Source organism: Eleutherodactylus coqui, chromosome 5 (assembly GCF_035609145.1).
Source record: "Eleutherodactylus coqui strain aEleCoq1 chromosome 5, aEleCoq1.hap1, whole genome shotgun sequence".
Lineage (NCBI taxonomy): Eukaryota > Metazoa > Chordata > Amphibia > Anura > Eleutherodactylidae > Eleutherodactylus > Eleutherodactylus coqui.
In genome coordinates, this window is record NC_089841.1 from 36,610,419 (window position 1) to 36,633,651 (window position 23,233).

General features: G+C 45.2%; 1 protein-coding gene across 1 annotated transcript in view; it reads left to right on the plus strand.

Moving 5' to 3' along the window:
- Nucleotides 1–23,233, plus strand: part of LOC136628738 (zinc finger protein 268-like) — a 451,149-nt gene that overhangs the window by 159,410 nt on the left and 268,506 nt on the right. The window lies entirely within an intron of this gene.

Consider the following 23,233-nt stretch of genomic DNA (forward strand, 5'->3'; position numbering starts at 1 on the left):
TTTCCTCTGCTCCCCGAGTGTTCCAAGGTAATGATTGAGCTGATTAGCTATATCTGGGATATAGGAATTAGCATCTTTCTTGATCTAGTTGATCTACTTACTGTTTCGGTCAGCTAAAACTCTATGGACAGTCACCTTAGACAGACAGTTAAACTATCCTAGTTAGGTTGGCTTATCAAGTTTGGAGGATCAAGCCTAAGGCCGGCTGCACACGAGCATGACGGGCTCTGCCGCGGAATATTCCGCAGCTAAGCCCGTCACGGCGCCCCCCAGAGACCCCATACTTACCAGCGGATCCGGCGTTTTCGCTCCCGCATGACGCTTCCCCGCCCACCGCGCCGCGTCACATGACACACCCACCGCGTCACATGACGCGGCCGGTCGTGTCATGTGACGCGCCGGCCGCTTCATATGACGCGGCGGCGGTAGGCGGGACAGCGTTTTCACGCTATCTTCCGCTGTGTTACAGCGGGAGATAGCGTGAACGGACTGTTTCTATTGACTGCAATGGAAGCCGTTAGCGCATACACCCGCGGCAAATAGGGCATGCCGCGGGTGAGGACGGGAGATTTCACGGTGCGGAACTCCGCGGTGGAATTCCGCACTGTGTGCCCTGAGCTAATAGGTTCAATAGAACCTAATAGCTGCGGGCGACGCAGCGGATTTTCGCCGCGAATTACGCGGCGGAAGTCCGTTCGTGGGAAGGAGGCCTAAACCTGGACACTCAAAATATTTTCTCAGGGTATTCCGATTCCTCAAAGGGTTACTCCATTTAACCTCAGACAAAAAGAGTTGATATCACCCTTTCCATTAGGAGATATAACTAGAGAGACTCTGTCTCTCTAAAAGAAAACATGAGGGTATTCAGTCAGATGACTGGCTGTCTGCAGATGGTCCCTTGGGCACAGTTCCACTTTAGGCCTCTTCAGGAGGAAATCCTGCCGACAGGGGATAGAATGCAATTGTTTTTTTAGACAAAAAGTTTAAGTGTCCACCCAAATGGGAAAGAAATCCCTTGAAATGGTGGCTGTCACTCAGCAGTCTTAAAAAGGGCGTTCAACGGTCCTTATCCCCATTTATTTGGTAACCACTGATTCTAGTCAGTCAGGCCTGGGGGGCACAGGTGGCAGATAGGAAGCTTCAGGGTTCCTGGCCTTCCCACATCTGCTCTCGATCCTCAAGTACTAGGGAGCTTAGAGCAGTATGGGAGACGTTGATGCAAACAGGACATAATACGTGGAAAAAACATTAAAATATTTTCAGACAACATTTCAACAGTGTCTTATTCGCCATCATGGCCTTACCAGACAGTCATCTTCAACATCTCTCACATAGAATATGTTCCTGGTGGAGGGAAAAATAAAGTCCCTATCGGCCATTTATCTAAGACATTTATATAAGACATCATAGTGGACTTTCTTAGCTAACAGAAATTAGATCCAGGGGAATGGTCTCTGAACTCAGAAGTATTCAATCTGCTAACATCTTAGTGGGTTCAGCCCCGGATAGACCTCTTTGCTTCAAGGCGAAACTTGAAGTCCCACAAGTTCTTTTCTCTAAACCCGGCAGACAATCACCTGGCACTAGACACGCTCTCCCAAGAATGGAATATGGATATGGCATATGCCTTTCCCATCTCCCCTTAACCCCTTAATGACACGGCCTATTTTGGCGTTGAGGACCAAGTGATTTTTGGTATTTTTCCATCTCCATTTTTCAAAAGCCATAACTTTTTTATTTTTCCGTCAACGCGGCCGTATAAGGGCTCTCTTTTGCATGGAGAGCTGTAGTTTTTATCGGTGCCACTTTTGTGTACATAGACTATATCGTAGAACTTTTATTATTTTTTTTATGATAACAGGGAGAGAAAACACATCAATTCTGCCATAGATTTTTTTTTTTTTTACAGCGTTAATCATGCAGCATAAATGACACACTAAATTTTTTCCGCTGGTCGGTCCGGTTACAACGATACCAAAATTCTTATATTTTTTTTAGGTTTTTACACTTTTTTGCAATAAAAACCCTTTTTTTGGAAATCTTTTTTTTTCTCTATAGCTGCATTCAAAGTCCTGTAACTTTTTTATTTCTCTATGTACGAAGCTCTATAAAGGCTTATTTTTTGCGAGACGAGCTTTAGTTTTTTTTGGTTCCATTTTGGGGAATGTACGGCTTTTTTGATCACTTTTATTGCATTTTTTGGGAGGCAAAATGCTAAAAATTAGCATTTTGCCTCAGTTTTTTAGCGTTTTTTTGTTACGCTTTTTGCCGTACAAAATAAAAAGCATGTTCAACTTTTTGTACATGTCATTACGGACGCGTCAATACCCAGTATGTGGGGTTTTTTAAATTTTTTTTACGCTAATATTAGAAAAAGCATAAAAAAGGGTTTTTTTTACATTTTTCTTTTTTTTACATTTTCTTTTCTTTTTTTTTACACTATTTGAGTCCCTCTGAGGGACTTGCAGCACTGTACCGATGATCGCTGTCATAAGGCATGGCAGAGCTACTGCTCTGCCATGCCTTATCGCTTATACAGCGATCATAGGCATTGGCAATACAGGACACCAGTGTCTGGCATCCTGTTGCCATGGTGCCATCCTGTTGCCGCGATGACATCGCGCGAGCCGGCCGGAGACACAGAGGGAGCGCGCTCCCTCTGTGAACTCTTTCCCTGCCGCGATCTACTTAGATCCCGCTGTGGGATAGCGCTGGATCATATGTGATCTCGCGCTATTCCCAGGATGTACCAGTACGTCCTGTTGCGGGAAGTAAAAGGGTCCCAGGACGTACCGGTACATCCTGGGGCGGGAAGGGGTACATATCTCGAGCCATACAAAAAATTCTGAACTGCCAGGTAATCTTCATCGCCCAAGCATGTACAAAAGACCCTGGTTCCCATTGCTGTCCTCACTGACAGTTCAGACCCTGATTCCGCTGCCTCTCAGGCAGGGCCTTATGTCCTAGGGTGCAGTGTTCTGCCACAAGATCAACAGGAATTAAATTGATTCCTTGGCTGCCGAAAGGCAAAGATTGAGTGGCCAAGGACTGTTGTCCAAGGTAATAACCACTCTGTCCTACTAGAACGCTTGGCAAAAACAGAACTCTGCAGCGACATGGAGGAATTTGTTAAGAGACTAAGACTGAAAGAACTCTTCCATCACAAAGAGGAGGCAGGACTCTTAAGCACCCAAACACAGGAGAAACTAAAGGCCCAGAAGAAGTCTGATTGGACACCCCCTCCTGGCCGCAACCCCACTTTGGACAAATATATAGATTCCTTTAAACATGAGGTGCAATCTACTATACTGGACAAGCAGAAAAGGGAAGCATTTAATATCAATATGCAAGAAAGAAGGGCCATCTATGCACTCAAAGACAACAAGGAAATCACCATTAAGCCTGCAGATTAGGGTGGTGTTATAGCCCTCATCAGAACTCTGTCTGTGGGCTCCACAAAAAACTTTTGGACTTGATATTGGAGAACCCCAGGGTTGGAACATTTTACATGCTTCCAAGACTACGCAAAGCTGGCAACCCAGGGAGGCCAATTATCTCCGGTGTGGGAACCCTCACTGAAGGAATATGAGGATGGGTGGAAGGTGTCCTCAAACCACTAGTGATTATACACAACCAGCTATTTGCAGGACACCATGTACCTACTGAACAAACTATCAACCATAGGTTCCCTCCCTGATGGTGCTATCCTGGCCACCATGGATGTGGAAACCTTATATTCCAACATCCAACTTGAAGATGGACTGACCGCCTGCCAGGCACACCTCTTAGCAAAGACATATTCCTGCAACTCACTGGAACAGCCATGGGCAGTAAAAATGGCACCGCAATATGCCAATCTTTTCATGGCAAAACTGGAAAGTGACTTTCTGGCCTCCTGCCCCAGCAAACCATTGGCCTAATTCTGCTACATTGATGACATCATAATCATCTGTACTAACACCGAACAAGAACTAATAGAATTCCATGAGTGTTTCAATGCATTACACCCCACCATAAACCTGACATCAACTTTTTGGATACCATAATGAAAATTTCAAACAACTCAATACAGACATCACTATACTGAATACAGATTGATCGGGCTACATACCTCAGATGGGACAGTTCCTATCCTAAACACATCAAAAAGTCCATGGTCTACAGCCAGGCCATCAGATACAACCGGATTTGCTCCAACCCAACAGGCAGAAAGGAACATTTATACCATCTTAAAGGGACATTTTTAAATAAGGGTTACCATCCCACCTCATTTGATGACCAAATCACCAGAGCCACCAGGAAACCCAGAAATCAACTACCCCTATACACAGAGAAGGAAGAAAACAGACATGTACCTCTAGTAGTGACCTACAATCCACAGCTAGAGGTAATAAGGAAGACCGCAAAGAAACTACACCATACCCTACACAAGGATGACCGCCTGAAGACCATATTGCCGGACCCTCCTCTTCTGTGTTACAGGCAACCCTAAATTTGAGGAACTGTATAATCAGGAGTGCATTGCCCTCTGACACACAAAAAGGAACCTATCCCTGTAATGTAAGGAGCTGTAAGACCTGCTCATATATACTGACCGCAGACAGGATACAAATCCCCAACATACAGCAAGACTATAAGATCCCGGGGGCATTCACATGTTCCATGTCTGATATTGTGTACCTGATCATGTGCAGTAAATGTCCTGTTGGGGCCCTTGATGTTGGAAAAACAGAACAAAAACTGAAAGCTAGGATGAGGTCTCACCGCCACACAATTAAAGAGAGAAAGGCCAAATTACTTGTGACCAAGCACTTTTCTAGTCACGGACACATAAAAGTTATTATGCTTAAAGGCAATTTCAAATCACAAAGCAATAGAAGAATTTGGGAGTACAAATTTATAACAACTTTTGATACTTTCAACAGAGAGTTAAATACTTCAAGAGGATTCATGCATGACTGGAAAGTATAAGAAATCTATAGCAGAGATAACACTGCTGGCCTGGTGACCCCCTAACACTAATTCAGGGACCGTAAAACCTTCATATCTTTAGCAGTGGACTATAAGTATTTGTTTATTTCTCTACTCATCCTGTTGTGGTATACTTTTAAGAGCAAACTACTCACACCATGTCTGTGTCTTGTCATAAGTATTTGTGTATGCCTCTTCAGATCTATTTAATTAAGCCTGTGGAAGAATCCTGAGAGGTTTGAAAGCTCGCTATAACATCATGAATTTTTGTTAGCCATTAAAAGGTATCCTATCTACAGGATTACTTGTTTTCTCTTGCTGGGAACAATCACATACTGTCCCACATGGAATAGGAAATAATTCTGCCTTCCTTCTGTCAGGACCATAAAAATGACAAGGAATGGTGTCTACATATCTGAGATGTCAGACGTGTAGTCTTAACTTACTTACAAGTCTCACAGTCCTTTAGAAGATTTAATAATTATTTCTTCAGTTTCAGTGCCAGAATAAGGACCTGCTTCCCCGTGCGGGGATAAGAGCCCACTTCACGAGGGTTCTCGCCTCACTCATAGGCTGAACACAGCAAAGCCTCAGAGCCAATTGAAAGTCACAACCTGGTCTAGTGTCTACCATTTTCTAAGCATTATCGCTTGGATCTCCTTTCTGGTGGGGAGCTGGCCTTTGGGCAGCAGGTCCTCCAGGCTGTGGTCCCTCCTATTAGTACCGTTATAATCTGGTATTGCCTCCATGTATGCTGTCAGAATGGATATAAGGGAGAAGACAGTATTCCTTCAAGCCAAAGTCAGACTCTTTATACAAGCCTTGTAACAATGACTGGGAATTAAAAGCAAAGCCAGACGCCATGTACAGACAGCTGTTTCAGGGTATTTGCCCTTCATCAGTGTAGAGTAGGAGTCTGCCTTTGCTAGTGAGAGGCCTGGGACGGGGGTCAGAAATGCTATCTTTTCTCATTAGGGAGAGCACCTAGACGGTGGCAAATGCAGGCGCTTGCCCGAAGGAGAAAAGATAGCATCAAGATGGATGGAATGGTAAAATTAGAATTCATTTTACCGTTAATCCCTTTTCCAGGAGTCCATCATGACAGCACATACTTACCCACCCTTGTAGATTACTGTATACTATGCATGTAACATAACAATACGTTGGTGTTTGAGCAACAATAGAGGATTAGGCCACGTATCCGTTGTGATTATTAGGAGTCACTGGAGAAGGCTGGTGGGAGGTGAACTCTCCTCGTGTCCCGGCGAGGTCAACCTTCATGTGTGCGGTCATGATGGACCTGTGGAAAAGGGATTAAAGGGGTTGTCCCGCGAAACAAAGTTGGGGTATACACTTCTGTATGGCCATATTAATGCACTTTGTAATGTACATTGTGCATTAATTATGAGCCATACAGAAGTTATTCACTTACCTGTTCTGTTGCTAGCGTCCCCGTCTCCATGGTGCCGTCTAATTTTCAGCGTCTAATCACCCGATTAGACGCGCTTGCGCAGTCCGGTCTTCTCCGTGTTGAATGGGGCTGCTCGTGCTGGAGAGCCGCTCCTCGTAGCTCCGCCCTGTCACGTGTGCCGATTCCAGCCTCCTGATTGGCTGGAATCGGCAATGGACCGCACAGAAGACCTGCGGTCCACCAAGGGTGAAGATCCCGGCGGCCATCTTCGCAAGGTAAGTAAGAAGTCACCGGAGCGCGGGGATTCGGGTAAGTACTATCTGTTTTTTTTTTTCAACACCTGCATCGGGTTTGTCTCATGCCGAACGGGGGGGCTATTGAAAAAAAAAAAAAACCGTTTCGGCGCGGGACAACCCCTTTAACAGTAAAATGAATCCTAGTTTTTTGAATGAATTGCAGCAGCAGTTCAATAGTTTGTATGGTGGTATAAACAAGTGTACATCAGATGGAGTGAATTGAACCCATTGATTTTAATGATTTCGTTCACATGAGCGCATTTTCACGAGATGTGTGATCCCATGAAAAGTACTCAGCATTTACTATTTTGGCCACTTAGGTGAATGGGCGGACACAAATATGCAGTGAATACACATGAATCACTTCGGGGATGCAGGGATCCTCCGCCGCGGCTGTCACAGCTGTGGCAGAGGATCACAGAGTTTCTCCCATTGCCTTTAATGGGGCTGGCAATGTGAGATCACGCATCTAGATAGAACATTCTGCGATTTAGTTCCCGCATAACATCGCATTGCGGTGCCGTGCAGGAAAACATCACTCATGTCTATGACTCCATTCAGAAGAATGGGGTTCATATTTGTGCATCTCGTAACACACAAATCTTGCATGATGTGAAGCCAGCCTTAGGGCACACATGCCAAACAGGGCCGGTGCGCTGAATCCAGCATGTGGCCTCATTTTATTTTAACCGCCAACCGTGCATTAAACTTCAAAGGGGTTATCCAGGCAGCGTCTGCCGGGATCCAGTGGGGTCGAAGCTGGAGCACTGCTCTGACCGCTGTGTGGTGGCTGATGCTTGTAATTGCAGGCGCAGCTCTCATTGAAATGAATGGGACCTCAGCCTCCAATTACAAGTGCAGCTCTGATTGATTTCAGTGAGAGCTGCACTTGTAATTACGAGTGCCGACTGCTATAAACAGCTGACACCCGCATTGTATAGAGCGAGATTGCCCCACGATCTCCCTTCATACATACCTTGAATCTGGAAGACGTATCTGCAGAAATATCATATACTGCAATACTGAAGTATTGCAAGTTCAAGTCTCCTAATGGGACTAAACAAAAAAGTTAAAATAAGTGGGGGAAAAAAAATGATTTTTTTTTATTATTACTGTAAAAAAATTAGGTATATTAAAAAGTAACCAAAAATAAATAAAAGAAGTTTTTCCATATTTATAAAGCAAAATAAAGAGAAAAAAACCATTAGGGCTTTTACGGATGTGGTGATATCAATCTATATAAACACTACATTTATCCCACACTGTGAAGACCATTACAAAAAGAAAAATCCACAACGCCAGAAATATGCTGCTCGCAGTCACTGCTTTTCCAAGAAAAACTTAATAAAAAGGGATAAAAAAAAGTCATAAATACTGCAGAAAAGGTATCAATAGAAATCACAGGTCGTTCTGCATAAGAGGCCTCACACAACTATATTAAAAACGTACATGGCGGTCGTAAAGTTATCATGTCGCTTTTCCTCATGTGTGTGCGATGCAAAAAAAGGTTCTCCCCCCCAAAAAATGGCGCAACAGCTATGTCGATGGAAAAATAGGAGTTATTATGATTTTTTGAAGGTAGAGAGGAGAAAAAAATGGTAGTGTCATGAAGGGGTTAAGGTTGAACAGCTGTTGCCCCGATCCATGGAATAAAGGGAACATATTCTCAAAACCGAACAGCGGGCGTTATATGGACCCTAAGGCCTCATGTCCACGGGGAAAATCAGATCCGCTGCAGATTCTCAATGGAGAATCTGCAGCGGGTCCCTCCTGCCCCGCGGACATGAGCGCCGAAAATAGCAATTTAAAAGTATTTACCATCCGTAGCGGACCGGGAAGGTCAGCTGTTCCTCACGGCCGGATCTTCATTTTCGGCCGGCGGATGAATTCCTGACGCCGGCGGCACGTCGCCGGCACGTCGTCAACGTGCCGCGCGCATGCGCCGGGCACATCCGCCGAGCCGAAGCAAGGAAGATGCGGCCGTGAGGAAGAGGAGACCTTCCCGGTCCGCTACGGATGGTAAATACTTTAAATTCCTATTTTAGGTCTCCCGCGGATCCGGACGGCTTCCATAGGCTTCAATAGAAGCCCGCGGGAGCCGTCCCCGCGGGAGACCCGCACGAAAATGGAGCATGGTCCAGATTTTTCCATGCTCCATTTTTTTTAAAATCCCTTTTATTGACGATTCGCGGGTATTTATCTACCCGCGGGTGGTCAATGCATCCCTATGGGGTGCGGATCCGCGCGCGGGAGATCCGCTGCGGATCTTAAATCATATTTTGCCCGTGGACATGAGCCCTAAATGTGATTGTTCTCAGCAAGAGAAACGACGTAATCTTGTAGATATGATACCTTTTAATGGCTAACAAAAATACATGATGTAATAATAGCGAGCTTTCGTACCAACGCAGGGTACTTCTTCCGGCTAATGGATTGGATCTGAAGAGGCATGCATATTTATACACACTTATAACATACATACTTATGACAAGGCACAGATATCGATGTGATTGGTTCGCACTTAAAAGGAGTTCTGCAAAACAGACAACAAACTTTTTTTGTCTAGGCACTGATAGCGGAGTGAAAGTTTTATGGTACCTAAATTACTGTTGGAGGGGGGGAAAAGGTCAACAGGCTCGAATTGTTATAAGAGATACACAAACATTTTTAGCTAAATACTGATAAGGGAGTGAAAGGTTATGGTCCCTGAATTACTGTTGATGGGGGTCTTGTCTGTGCAATCAAGTCTCACACTTCCCATTCACGCATAAATCCTGGGGAATAATTTAACCCAGTATTCAGCGTGTCAAAGGTTGTTATCAATTTATACTCCCAAATTCTTCTGTGGTTTTGTGACTTGAAACCACCCTTCAATATCAAAACTCTCATATCTCCTATGTTATGTCCATGGTTAGAGAAGTGCTCGGCCACAGGTAATTCTCTTCTTCTGTGTTCAATCGTGTGGCGATGAGATCTCATCCTGGCTTTGAGTTTCTGTCCCGTTTCTCCAACATAAAGACCCCCAACAGGACATTTACTGCACATGATTAGGTACACAACATTGGACGAGGAACATGTGAATGTCCCCTGGATCTTATAGTCCTGCTGTGTGTTGGGAATCCGTGTCCTGTCCGCAGTCAGTACATGTGAGCAGGTCTTACAGCTCCTTACATTACAGGGATAAGTTCCTTTTTGTGTGTCAGAGGGTAATGCACTCCTGATTATAAAGTTCCTCAAGTTAGGGGGTTGCCTGTAACACAGAAGCGGAGGGTCCGGGAATATGGTTTTCAGACGGTCATCCTTGTGCAGGGTATGGTGGAGTTTTCTTGCGGTTTTCCTTAGTACCTCTAGTTGCGGATTGTAGGTCACTACTAGAGGCACACGATTGTTTCTTTCCTTCTCCTTGTATTGGAGTAGTTGACTTCTGGGTATCCTGGTGGCTCTGGTGATTTGGTCATCAATTGAGGTGGGATGGTAGCCCTGATTTATAAATGTTCTTTTAAGATGGTACAAATGTTCCTCTCTGTCTGTTGGGTTGGAGCAGATCCGGTTGTATCTGATGGCCTGGCTGTAGACAATGGACTTTTTGATGTGTTTAGGATGGAAACTGTCCCATCTGAGGTATGTGGGCCGATCAATCGGTTTTCGGTACAGGGATGTCTGTATTGAGTTATTTGAAATCTTTATGGTGGTGTCCAAAAAGTTGATTTCTGTATGCGAGTAGTTTAATGTCAGGTTTATGGTGGGGTGGAATACATTGAATCTTTCATGGAATTTTATTAATTCTTGTTCGGTGTTGGTCCAGATGATCATGATGTCATCAATGTAGCGGAAGTAGGCCAATGGTTTGCTGGGGCAAGAGGCCAGAAAGTCACTCTCCAGTTTTGCCATAAAAAGGTTGGCATATTGCGGTGCCATTTTACTGCCCATGGCAGTCCCTGTGAGTTGCAGGAATTTCTCTTTGCCAAAGGAGAAATAATTGTGTGTGAGAATGAATCTTGTGAGTTGTAGCACTGCATCAGAGGCAACCCCATTGGCCTCAAGGTGCGCCTGGCAGGCAGTCAGTCCATCCTCGTGTGGGATGTTGGAATACAAGGATTCCACATCCATAGTGGCCAGGATGGTGCCATTGGGGAGGGGACCTACGGTTGACAGTTTGTTCAGTAGGTCCGTGGTGTCTTGCAGGTAGCTGGTTGTGTTTCTCACCAGTGGTTTGAGGATGCCTTCCACCCATCCTGAGATTCCTTCAGTGAGGGTTCCCACACCTGAGATAATCGGTCTTCCTGGGTTGCCAGCTTTGTGTAGTTTTGGAAGCATGTAGAATGTCCCCACCTTGGGGTTCTCCGGTATCAAGTCCAGAAGTTTTGTGGAGCCCACAGACAGGCTTCTAATGACCCTTCTCAATTCCCTCACATATGTCTGAGTCGGGTCTTGATTCAGTTTGGTGTAGTATCTGGTGTCCGTCAGCTGTCTGTTTGCTTCCTTTTTGTAGTCCGATGTGTTCATGAGGACTATAGCACCACCCTTATCTGCAGGCTTAATTGTGATTTCCTTGTTGCTCTTAAGTGCATGGATGGCCCTTCTTTCCTGCATATTGATATTAAATGTTTCACTTCCATGCTTGTCCAGTATAGTGGATTGCACTGCATGCCTAAAGGAGTCTATGTATTTGTCCAAAGTGCGACTCCGGCCAGGAGGGGGTGTCCAATCAGACTTCTTTTTGGCCCCAAGTTTATCCTGTGTTTGTGTGCTTGAAAGGCCTGTGTCCTCTTTATCATGAAAGAATTCTTTCAGTCTAAGTCTTCTGAAATATTCCTCCATGTCACTACAAAGTTCTGTTTTGTCAAGCGTTTTAGTGGGACAGAATGAAAGTCCCCTGGAGAGGACACTGAGCTCCACCTTACTGGGGTTGTGAGATGACAGATTGATAACACAGCTGACTTTACCTTTGTCCGTGTCCCGTTGGGGGTTCTGTTCCCTCCCGCCAGACTCGGGGTGCTCCTGATCTGTGTTTGGGTACAGGCCTGCTTTGAGTCGAAGTCTCTGGAGTTTCTTTTCCTTGTTCTGAATAAGGCAGCATCGTAGTGTTGTATAAAAGTGTTGCATTTCCAGGTTCACGTCCTCTGTAAGTGTATTTCTTAAAGTTTGTATGTCCACAAGGGCCTTATTCTTGTTGCTGTAGAAGACGTGGATAAGGTGATTCCGCAGTCTCTCAGAAGTCCTGTAGCAAAGACGTTGTGCATAACGAGTGTTGTAAGTGTGCAGAGTTGGGTTCTTTAGGCAGAGGCCTTTGGGAATTAGATGTTCCTTCTTGCATCTGGCTAGAAAGAAAATGTCGCTGTCCAGTTGTGCCAACTTCTTCAGAAGATGTTTCAGTTCCATTTTTGTACGGTACATTCTGGTATCCTCCATTAGGTATAATGAAAACAAAGATCTGGTACCGTGTTAGCCAGTAGAGCAAAATGTGATTGTTCTCAGCAAGAGAAACGACGTAATCTTGTAGATATGATACCTTTTAATGGCTAACAAAAATACATGATGTAATAATAGCGAGCTTTCGTACCAACGCAGGGTACTTCTTCCGGCTTAAATGGATTGGATCTGAAGAGGCATGCATATTTATACACACTTATAACATACATACTTATGACAAGGCACAGATATGGATGTGATTGGTTCGCACTTAAAAGGAATTCTGCAAACCAGAAAACAAACTTTTTTTGTCTAGGCACACTGATAGCGGAGTGAAAGTTTTATGGTCTCTAAATTACTGTTGGAGGGGGGGGAAAGGTCAACAGGCTCGAATTGTTATAAGAGATACACAAACATTTTTAGCTAAATACTGATAAGGGAGTGAAAGTTTATGGTCCCTGAATTACTGCTGATGGGGGTCTTATCTGTGCAATCAAGTCTCACACTTCCCATTCACGCATAAATCCTGGGGAATAATTTAACCCAGTATTCAGCGTGTCAAAGGTTGTTATCAATTTATATTCCCAAATTCTTCTGTGGTTTTGTGACTTGAAACCACCCTTCAATATCAAAACTCTCATATCTCCTATGTCATGTCCGTGGTTAGAGAAGTGCTCGGCCACAGGTAATTCTCTTCTTCTGTGTTCAATCGTGTGGCGATGAGATCTCATCCTGGCTCTCAGTTTCTGTCCTGTTTCTCCAACATAAAGACCCCCAACAGGACATTTACTGCACATGATTAGGTACACCACATTGGACGAGGAACATGTGAATGTCCCCTGGATCTTATAGTCCTGCTGTGTGTTGGGAATCCGTATCCTGTCCGCAGTCAGTACATGTGAGCAGGTCTTACAGCTCCTTACATTACAGGGATAAGTTCCTTTTTGTGTGTCAGAGGGTAATGCACTCCTGATTATAAAGTTCCTCAAGTTAGGGGGTTGCCTGTAACACAGAAGCGGAGGGTCCGGGAATATGGTTTTCAGACGGTCATCCTTGTGCAGGGTATGGTGGAGTTTTCTTGCGGTTTTCCTTAGTACCTCTAGTTGCGGATTGTAGGTCACTACTAGAGGCACACAACACAGAAGCGGAGGGTCCGGGAATATGGTTTTCAACACAGAAGCGGAGGGTCCGGGAATATGGTTTTCCATACCCTGCACAAGGATGACCGTCTGAAAACCGCAAGAAAACTCCACCATACCCTGCACAAGGATGACCGTCTGAAAACCATATTCCCGGACCCTCCGCTTCTGTGTTACAGGCAACCCCCTAACTTGAGGAACTTTATAATCAGGAGTGCATTACCCTCTGACACACAAAAAGGAACTTATCCCTGTAATGTAAGGAGCTGTAAGACCTGCTCACATGTACTGACTGCGGACAGGATACGGATTCCCAACACACAGCAGGACTATAAGATCCAGGGGACATTCACATGTTCCTCGTCCAATGTGGTGTACCTAATCATGTGCAGTAAATGTCCTGTTGGGGGTCTTTATGTTGGAGAAACAGGACAGAAACTGAGAGCCAGGATGAGATCTCATCGCCACACGATTGAACACAGAAGAAGAGAATTACCTGTGGCCGAGCACTTCTCTAACCACGGACATGACATAGGAGATATGAGAGTTTTGATATTGAAGGGTGGTTTCAAGTCACAAAACCACAGAAGAATTTGGGAATATAAATTGATAACAACCTTTGACACGCTGAATACTGGGTTAAATTATTCCCCAGGATTTATGCGTGAATGGGAAGTGTGAGACTTGATTGCACAGATAAGACCCCCATCAGCAGTAATTCAGGGACCATAAACTTTCACTCCCTTATCAGTATTTAGCTAAAAATGTTTGTGTATCTCTTATAACAATTCGAGCCTGTTGACCTTTCCCCCCCCTCCAACAGTAATTTAGAGACCATAAAACTTTCACTCCGCTATCAGTGCCTAGACAAAAAAAGTTTGTTTTCTGTTTTGCAGAACTCCTTTTAAGTGCGAACCAATCACATCCATATCTGTGCCTTGTCATAAGTATGTATGTTATAAGTGTGTATAAATATGCATGCCTCTTCATATCCAATCCATTTAAGCCGGAAGAAGTACCCCTGCGTTGGTACGAAAGCTCGCTATTATAACATCATGTATTTTTGTTAGCCATTAAAAGGTATCATATCTACAAGATTACGTCGTTTCTCTTGCTGAGAACAATCACATTTTGCTCTACTGGCTAACACGGTACCAGATCTTTGTTTTCATTATAAGAGATACACAAACATTTTTAGCTAAATACTGATAAGGGAGTGAAAGTTTATGGTCCCTGAATTACTGTTGATGGGGGTCTTATCTGTGCAATCAAGTCTCACACTTCCCATTCACGCATAAATCCTGGGGAATAATTGAACCCAGTATTCAGCGTGTCAAAGGTTGTTATCAATTTATACTCCCAAATTCTTCTGTGGTTTTGTGACTTGAAACCACCCTTCAATATCAAAACTCTCATATCTCCTATGTTATGTCCATGGTTAGAGAAGTGCTCGGCCACAGGTAATTCTCTTCTTCTGTGTTCAATCGTGTGGCGATGAGATCTCATCCTGGCTTTGAGTTTCTGTCCCGTTTCTCCAACATAAAGACCCCCAACAGGACATTTACTGCACATGACCCTAAAATAATACCGAAAGGCAAGAACCTGCAAAAAACTAAAATGAAGTGACGGCTCTTGAAATACAATGAAAAAACCTCAAAACTTTGTGTTTGAGGTAAAACCACCAGTCCTGAAGGGGTTAATAATCTCTCCCCCCAGGGATCCTTACATGAGGGGGGGACACATACCTCCACCTATAGAGCTGGACCGCAGCCATGTGCTTCCAGGACCTATGATGATGTCACCGTCATGTGATCAGTCACATGTGTGGGAGGAACCAGGGAGCAGAGCTGTGTGTACCTCTACAGCAGGGGTTCCCAAACTTTTTCAGCCATGGAGCCCTTTTTGAAGCAAAAATTTCTCATGGAGCCTGAGGGTGTGGTTAGGGGAGGGGTTAGGGGCAGGGCTTATCACAACAGATGAGGTTTACCTCCGTCCTTCTACCAACAGCTAACACAAGGTGTATCCTCAGCTATGACTGAGGAAGAGGCGCTGCCCCCAAAATGCGTATTTTTATGCTGGTTTAAAATAAAACCGAGAATGAGAGCGTACTTCTTGTATTGTACGTTATATTTCGGCCGCTGCGCCCGCACCCAGCACATTTTTCTCTTCAATAGCCATTATAAAAGGACAGGGCTGTTTAAAAAAAACAGTGAGGAACGTTGGAACGCTGGGTGGGCCATAGATATACATTATATTTAAAATTAACATGCTGCAGAATTAAGTCCCGAACCACATGTCAATATTTGCACAGGTTTTGTGCAGATTGTTTCCACAGCCACTTTGCTACTACAGCTACTGTCAATTCTGCAGCAGACCTGCCCCGTGTGGTTATAGTGACCCCCCTATACTGGTGGCCCTAGTAGAAATAGCATCCCCTATATTGGCCCCAGTAGTAATAGCATCTCCTTTATCAGCCCCATTAGTAATAGTGTCCTCTATATTGGTGGCCACTGTAGTGATAGCGACCCCCTATATTGGCCCCGGTAATAGGCTACCCCTATATTGGATCCAGTAGTAACTGGCTACCCAATTGTGGCCCCAGTAGTGATAGTGTCCCCCATTGCTATCCCAGTAGTAATTAGGTCCAAAATCGCAGCCTCAGTAATAATTGGGTCCCATATTTCCGCCCCAGTAATAATTGGGTCCCAAATTGCAGCCCCAGTAGTAATAGCGTCCCAAATTGCAGCCCCAGTAGTAATAGGGTCCCAAATTGCAGCCCCAGTAGTAATAGGGTCCCCAATTATGGCCCTAGTAGTAATTGGGTCCCCCATTGCGGCCCTAGTAGTAATTGGGTCCCCCATTGCGGCCCTAGTAGTAATTGGGTCTCCCATTGCGGCCCTAGTAGTAATTGGGTCTCCCATTGCGGCCCTAGTAGTAATTGGGTCTCCCATTGCGGCCCAATAGTAATTGGGTCTCCCATTGCGGCCCTAGAAGTAATAGGGTCCCCCATTGCAGCCCCGTGACAAGGCCCAAACTCTATGCCGCCATCTCCTAGGCTGATGGCCTGTGCCTTGGACGCTGCAGAAAGAGCTATTGTGCTCATACAGGATTAATTAATACAATAATAGGGTAATTCACATGGTAGTAGAGTATTCGAAATGTAATTTGCAGAGGCATAGTGTAATCTGTAAATGAGGACCTTCTCCTATCAGAACGCATAACTGTTCTGTGAGAAAGACCTGTGGGAGGTAGATACAAGAGTCTAATACATTCTGGTGCATAACATGAACAAGCTAACCATTTTGCGGCTATTTACTAAGAAGATAAATATACAGAGACTTTAATTATCCGGATATAGTATGGGAAGACGAAACCTGTGAGTCCCACAAGGGTGATAAGTTCTTGAGAACAAATAAAGATAACTACCTTACCCAACCTATACGGGAGCCAACTAGAGGGAGGGCCATTCTGGACTTATTATTAACTAACAAACTGGGCAGAATCACAGGGGTGCAGGTTGAGGGACACTTGGGAAATAGTGACCACAATGTAATTAATTTGCAGCTGTCATTCAATAAGAACCCTTATCAGGGAGTGACAAAAAACGAAACTTTAGTAAAGCAAAATTTGATTAGCTCAGAATTGCCAAAGAGAGCAAAAACAACCCAAAGGTATTTTTCAATCATATAAATGGTAAAAGGATGAGCACTGGCTCTTTAACAAATAATGAAGGCAAAACCATAGAAAATGATGGGGGTGGGGAGGCAAATCTATTAAATAGTTTTTCCTTAAAGGGGTTGTCCCGCGCCGAAACGGTTTTTGTTTTTTTTCAACCCCCCCCCCCCCCCCCCCCGTTCGGCGCGAGACTCCTCTCCCTCGGTTGACCGCAGGGCTTCTGTGCGGTCCATTGCCGATTCCAGCCTCCTGATTGGCTGGAATCGGCACGTGACGGGGCGGAGCTACACGGAGCCCCATTGAGAACAGAAGAAGACCCGGACTGCGCAAGCGCGGCTAATTTGGCCATTAGACGGCGAAAATTAGTCGGCTCCATGGGAACGAGGACGCTAGCAACGGAGCAGATAAGTGAAAAACTTCTTATAACTTCTGTATGGCTCATAATTAATGCACAATGTACATTACAAAGTGCATTAATATGGCCATACAGAAGTGTATAGACCCACTTGCTGCCGCGGGACAACCCCTTTAAGTGTATTCATGAAGGAAAAAGAAATGTCACACGAGATGCAGGGGGATAAAACGACCCCCCCCCCGCTAAATATCATCTGCCTAACTCAGAGCCGGTTAAAAATAAAAAGATTTAAATCGATAAATCGTAGATCTCAGATAGAATGCATCCAAGGGTTTTAAGGGAACTAAGTGATGTGATAGACTGACGGCTATTTCTTATATTTAGGGACAGTATTGAGACCGGGGTTGTACCACTGTTTGGCATATTGCTAATGTGGTTCCAATATACAAAAAGATTGGTCAAAAAGAGAGCCCGGTAACTACAGGTTGGTAAGTTTCACTTGAATAGTTGGAAACATATTCGAGGGGTTTCTGAGAGACGCCATCCTGTAATACCTCAAGGAAAACAGTATAACTCCTCACCAGCACGGGTTCATGAAGGGTCGATCATGTCAGACCAATCTGATCAGTTTCTACAATGAAGTAAGCTCTAGGCTGGACCTGGGAGAGTCTATTGATCTTGTATATCTGGACCTCTCTAAAGCATTTGACACCGTGGCACATAATAGGCTGATATATAAAATGAGACAGCTCGGATTGGGTGAAAACGTGTGTAAGTGGGTAAAGAATTGGCTCAGAGATAGAAAGCAGAGGGTGATAATAAATGGTTCATACTCTGATTGGGCCACAGTCACTAGTGGGGTGCCACAGGGTTCAGTATTAGGCCCCATTCTGTTCAATATGTTTATCAATGACCTGATAGAGGGGCTGCACAGCAAAATATCGATATTTGCAGATTATATGAAATTATACAAGATAATTAATACAATGGAGAACAATGTGCGGCTAAAAATGGACCTGGATAAACTTGGGGCTTGGGTAATAAAATGGCAAATAAAGTTCAGCATCTATAAATGTAAGGTTATGCACATGGGCAGGAGAAACGGATTTCACCAATATACACTAAATGGGGTACTGCTAGGGAAAAGGTAGATGGAAAAAGACCTGGGGGTACTAGTGGATTGTAGACTAAACTGGAGCAATCAATGCCAGTCAGCTGCTGCAAAATCAAATAAAGTCTTGGGGTGCATTAAAAGAGGTATAGGGGCGAGGGACGAGAACATTATCCTCCCACTATATAAGGCACTTGTCAGGCCTCACATGGAATACTGCGCACAGTTCTGGTCACCGGTGCTCAGGAAAGATGTTGCAGCGCTTGACTAAACTAATACATGGAATGAAGGTACTGGAATACCCAGAGAGGCTGTCAGAATTGTGAATATGGACCCTGGAAAAAAGACGGTTAATAGGAGACCAAATAACTATGTATAAATACATTTAGGGACAATACAAGGATCTCTCCCATGATCTGATTATGCCCAGGACTGCGACGATAAGAAGAGGGCATTCGCTACATCTAGAGAAACGAAGGTTTCGTCACCAACATAGAAGGGGGTTCTGTTAGAGATGGGGTTACTACTAGGGGCGCTGGGGTCCAGTTGGTGCTGGCTGCCTGTCCTGGCATGGCAGGGGCCCGTGCTGGCAGCTCTGTCCGGAGTTCGCCCACTCTGGTGGTTGGTCACGGTGGCCGGCTGTGCGTCCCGCTCCGTGTGCGGGTGCGCCTCTCCACTGGTCGGCTGCGGAGCGCTCGGGCTTGTGAGCGCCGTCGGGGGGAGACGGCTTTAGGTTTCCCTCTGGGCATCATGTGGCTTCTCCCGCCCCTCTGCGTTTATGACCTCGGCTGTGCATTTGACTCTGACTCTGTTTTTCCCTCCTGTACTGCGCACGTGTTTTCCTGGTTTGACCTGGCTTGTTCCTCACTATTCTCTGGTTTCTTTGTTGTTGTGCCATCAGCTACTCGGTGCTCACCTGCGGTCTCCCTGTCCCTCTTTCCTTGGGGTCCCTGTCATTAGAGCAGTGCAGGGACAGTCACCCAGTTGTCACCCTTGGGCTTAGCCCAGGGGGGCAAGTAGGTAGGGACACAGGAGAGGGCTGGCATAGGGATTCCCTGACCATCTGTCCCGGCCAGTCCCTAACAGAAACACTGGCCCATATTGCTGCTGGGAACCTGTTTCAACTTTCCCGCTTGAACCCTGATATGGAGGCAGTTGCAGCCCTTGCTAATCAGGTGCAAGCCTTAACAGGGTTGGTGCAAGATCTGTCCACTCGGCTCCAGCAACAGGAGCAGACAGTTGCTGGTACTTCGGTCACTACTGCTGCAGCCCCGGGCTCAGGGGTCAAACCCAAGATTGCGCTACCTGCCATTTTTTCTGGTGGCCGTAGAATGTGGTTTATCTGGAGTCCTCCAAGCGCTTGAATGCTCGGCAGGCTAGGTGGGCATTGTTTTTTTCGCGTTTCAGTTTTGTAGTCACATATGTGCTTGGGTCCAAGAATGTCAAAGCTGATGCGTCGTCACGCAGCTTCTGGTAATGGAGCCTCAGCCGGAGAGTATTCTGCGCCCGGGCGTGGTTGTAGCCGCTCTTACGTCTAACACCTCTGCTTTACTCCGGTTGGCTCAGAAGTCCGTTTCCCAAGGCCTCCCGGAGGGGAGGCTATTTGTTTCCCGTGCCTTGCAGCTCCTCATATTGGAGGAAGTTCATTCGCCAGTTTTAGCAGGGCATCCAGGGGTACAAGGCACCCTGGAGCTGTGTGGCCGTTTGTATTGGTGGCCACAAATGTCTCAGGATGTCAGGAAATTTGTAAAGTCCTGCCCCATTTGTGCTTGAGGGAAGAGTGTACAGAGACAACCTAAAGGTCTGCTTTGTCCTCTTCTCGTTCCGGAGAGGCCATGGACCGATCTGTCGATGGCAGGTCGCTAATAAAATCCAAAGGCCCAGGGGAGCTCAGTCATCTGGGTGGTCGTTGACAGATTTTCCAAGTTGGCGCATTTTACTGCTATTAAGAAGCTTCCATCTGCACCTGAGTTAACCACCATATTTATCAAGGAGATTGTGCGCCTACGTGGGGTCCCTGAGGATATTATTTCCGACTGGGGAGTCCATTTTGTTGCCCGGTTTTGGGGGGCGTTTTGTAAGAATATCGGTATTGGGTTGTAGTTTTCCTCTGCCTTTGTGGACCAGTGATGGCGAACAGTTTAGAAACCCAATGCCCAAAATGCAACCCAAAACCCACTTATGTATCACAAGGTGCCAAGACAACAGGGGGCAGGGCTTATCACGACATATGATTTTACCTCTTTTGTAATAAGGAGAGGGCCATTTCAAAATAGACAGGGAGGAACGCCCTCTGGTTTTTTCCTAGCTGTAGCACTGGAGTACCATTGGTGCGGATTTTGACTGGAAATCAGCCATGTACTCACAGCTGATTTCATACTACGCGGCATTCACCCTCACCTCCTCCGAAGGTTTCCCACTGTCAGCACTCCCTGGCTTCTGGTCCCCAGCAGCCTGTAGTGGCCTTACCTGACCAGCATTGCACACCTGACCAGGCTGCATCACTTTGCGGTGTGATGCAACAGCACACACAAGATAGAACATGCCACAATTTGTGGTGCCATGCAGGAAAATATCACTCATGTGTATGACCCCATTCAAAAGAATGGGGTTCATATTGGACGCCTCACAATGCATAAATCTTGCACGATTTTATCGCCTGTGTGAAGCCGACCTACCTGTTAAGTAAGATGTACAAAATGTAGGTGAAAGAAGAAAATGAAGGATAGCAGAAATTATGGCTTCTTTCACATTCCTATCAGATGTGAGTGCTCCATATGGAATATGCCGAGAATAGGGAGTATAACCCCCGCTAGGTGATCTCTAACCATTTGTCTATATTGAACAGGAATGAGTGCTCTATAGAGTATATGTGCCAGGAGGAAGTAGTATAACCACCAGCAGGGGATCTCTAACTTTTAGTCTTTAAATGCTCCTACAAGGCACAAGTGCTCTCTTGATCTCCTTTCCTCAGGGCTCAGCACCGTTGTAGGGCTATAAATCGCAGCACCTGGGGGCTCTCATGTTGGATCTCTGACAGGAATCCACCGGGCTCCAGGCTCCTCCGATGTCCCAACAACAGCTCTTACTGCCATTAACTCTCTCTCTTCCCCCATCCAACGACTGAGTCCCTATGACTACTCCTACAGGTATGCTTCACTATACTGTGATTTTTCCCTGTAACAGACTACCAGACTATCACTATCCTATTGATATTATCTTGTACTGACACTGACTTCTCCACTGACTGACAACTGGCAGTACAGTTAAGGCTCATTTACACGCAAAGACAATCTTTCAAACTATTGAAAGATTGACAGTTCTAGTGATCATTTTGCATAAAGTGCTAATGTTCACTAATTCCCATTAGCACTTTATTAGCTTCATTTGCATGTAAATGAGCCTCCAGGAGCTGCTTGCAGAACACAGCAGGTGGTCTGAGCTCTGCAATCAGCTCCTTTGTTCTTGCAGGGGCTGTTAGCTGAATACAATGTAATCACTGCTCCCATGCAGAACACAGCATGTGGTCTGTGTTATCTCTTCTCCAGCTGAAGGATGGATTTTATGCTCACCTAAAAATCATCGTTCAGATGAAGAGTGAAAGATGGAGGCATTTGCACACAATGATTATTGCTCAAATGCCATAATTTTAACTAATTTTGAGCGATATTCTTTTTACTGCTTTACTAGTGGATCTAGCTCACTATTTCTGATCTATCTCTCTATTTTAATGGGACTTCTATACACTACATTCACTACACTTTCTAGTGCATTAACTACCTTTCTCTCTGTCTTGCAGTCGACTCATTGACTGACATTAGTTTTTATCTTTTCACAGGAACGACTGACCTGACTCTGCAGTGGGCAAGTGGGGTGTGCCAAGGTGGAGGAGACCACAGGTTAGGAGGATGGTTGTCACAAGTGGCTCTGCAATCTCTTCCTGCAATGGCAGCAAAGAGCCTGGCCTCAGCTGCACACGGTGCACAAAGAGTCAAAAGAATAAACACAATTTAATGGTGGTTTGTCACGTGACGCCAGTATCTCTTCAGGGACCTCGGGGTCAATGATGGAACAGCTGACACAAGTCCTGTTAGCTTTAGTTTGCAAACTAGAAATACGCACATTACAAGCCTTTGAAATGATGAGACAATCACAACATTGGCAGACTTGCAGATTATGACAGAAGTATTCACTTGGCATACAGTTGGTAAGATTACTTCACAAATCCAGTTCAGTATATTTAACACTTTACACTTCAATGCTCTATTTGTTCCTAGAGGTTACTTAGCAATGCTCCCACAGTCCTAGTTATCTGTTGGGGTGTTTGTTTAGAAGACTTTACGGTAGTAACTGAAGCTGGTTTGAAGATGGGCCTCTCTTACTTTCCCTGTATGCAGGGTTTCTTGCAACTCACTGTTAGATGAAAAAGACCCAGTTTTGTTTCTCCAATTTGTGGGTAGATTCGGAAGTTTGCTTAATCCTGGCTTCCTACTCCAAGCAATGTTCTCTCTCTTTGGTATGTCTGTGGAACACCTCCTGTATGTCCGCCTCCGACAACACGTTCACTTTCTTCCTCCTACTAACCATGACTTCCCTTCTCTTCCTGTCTGATCTCCCACTCTTAGCTTACTCCTTCCCCTACCATCCTGTCTCATCCTGAGCTTTTTCCCACTCTTGGGACTCTCACCCTTCACCCTCTACCAATCAGTGCCTGTGTGACAAGCAGCCAATCAGCAGCCAGCTGTTGCCAAGCAATTAGTTTAGTTTGTTGAAAGAAAGGGGGAAAGCCAGGGCTTTCGGATGTACGAAACCTTCTATGTCTCTGTCTGAGCACATAGCCAGGTGTTCACAGGACAATGAGTG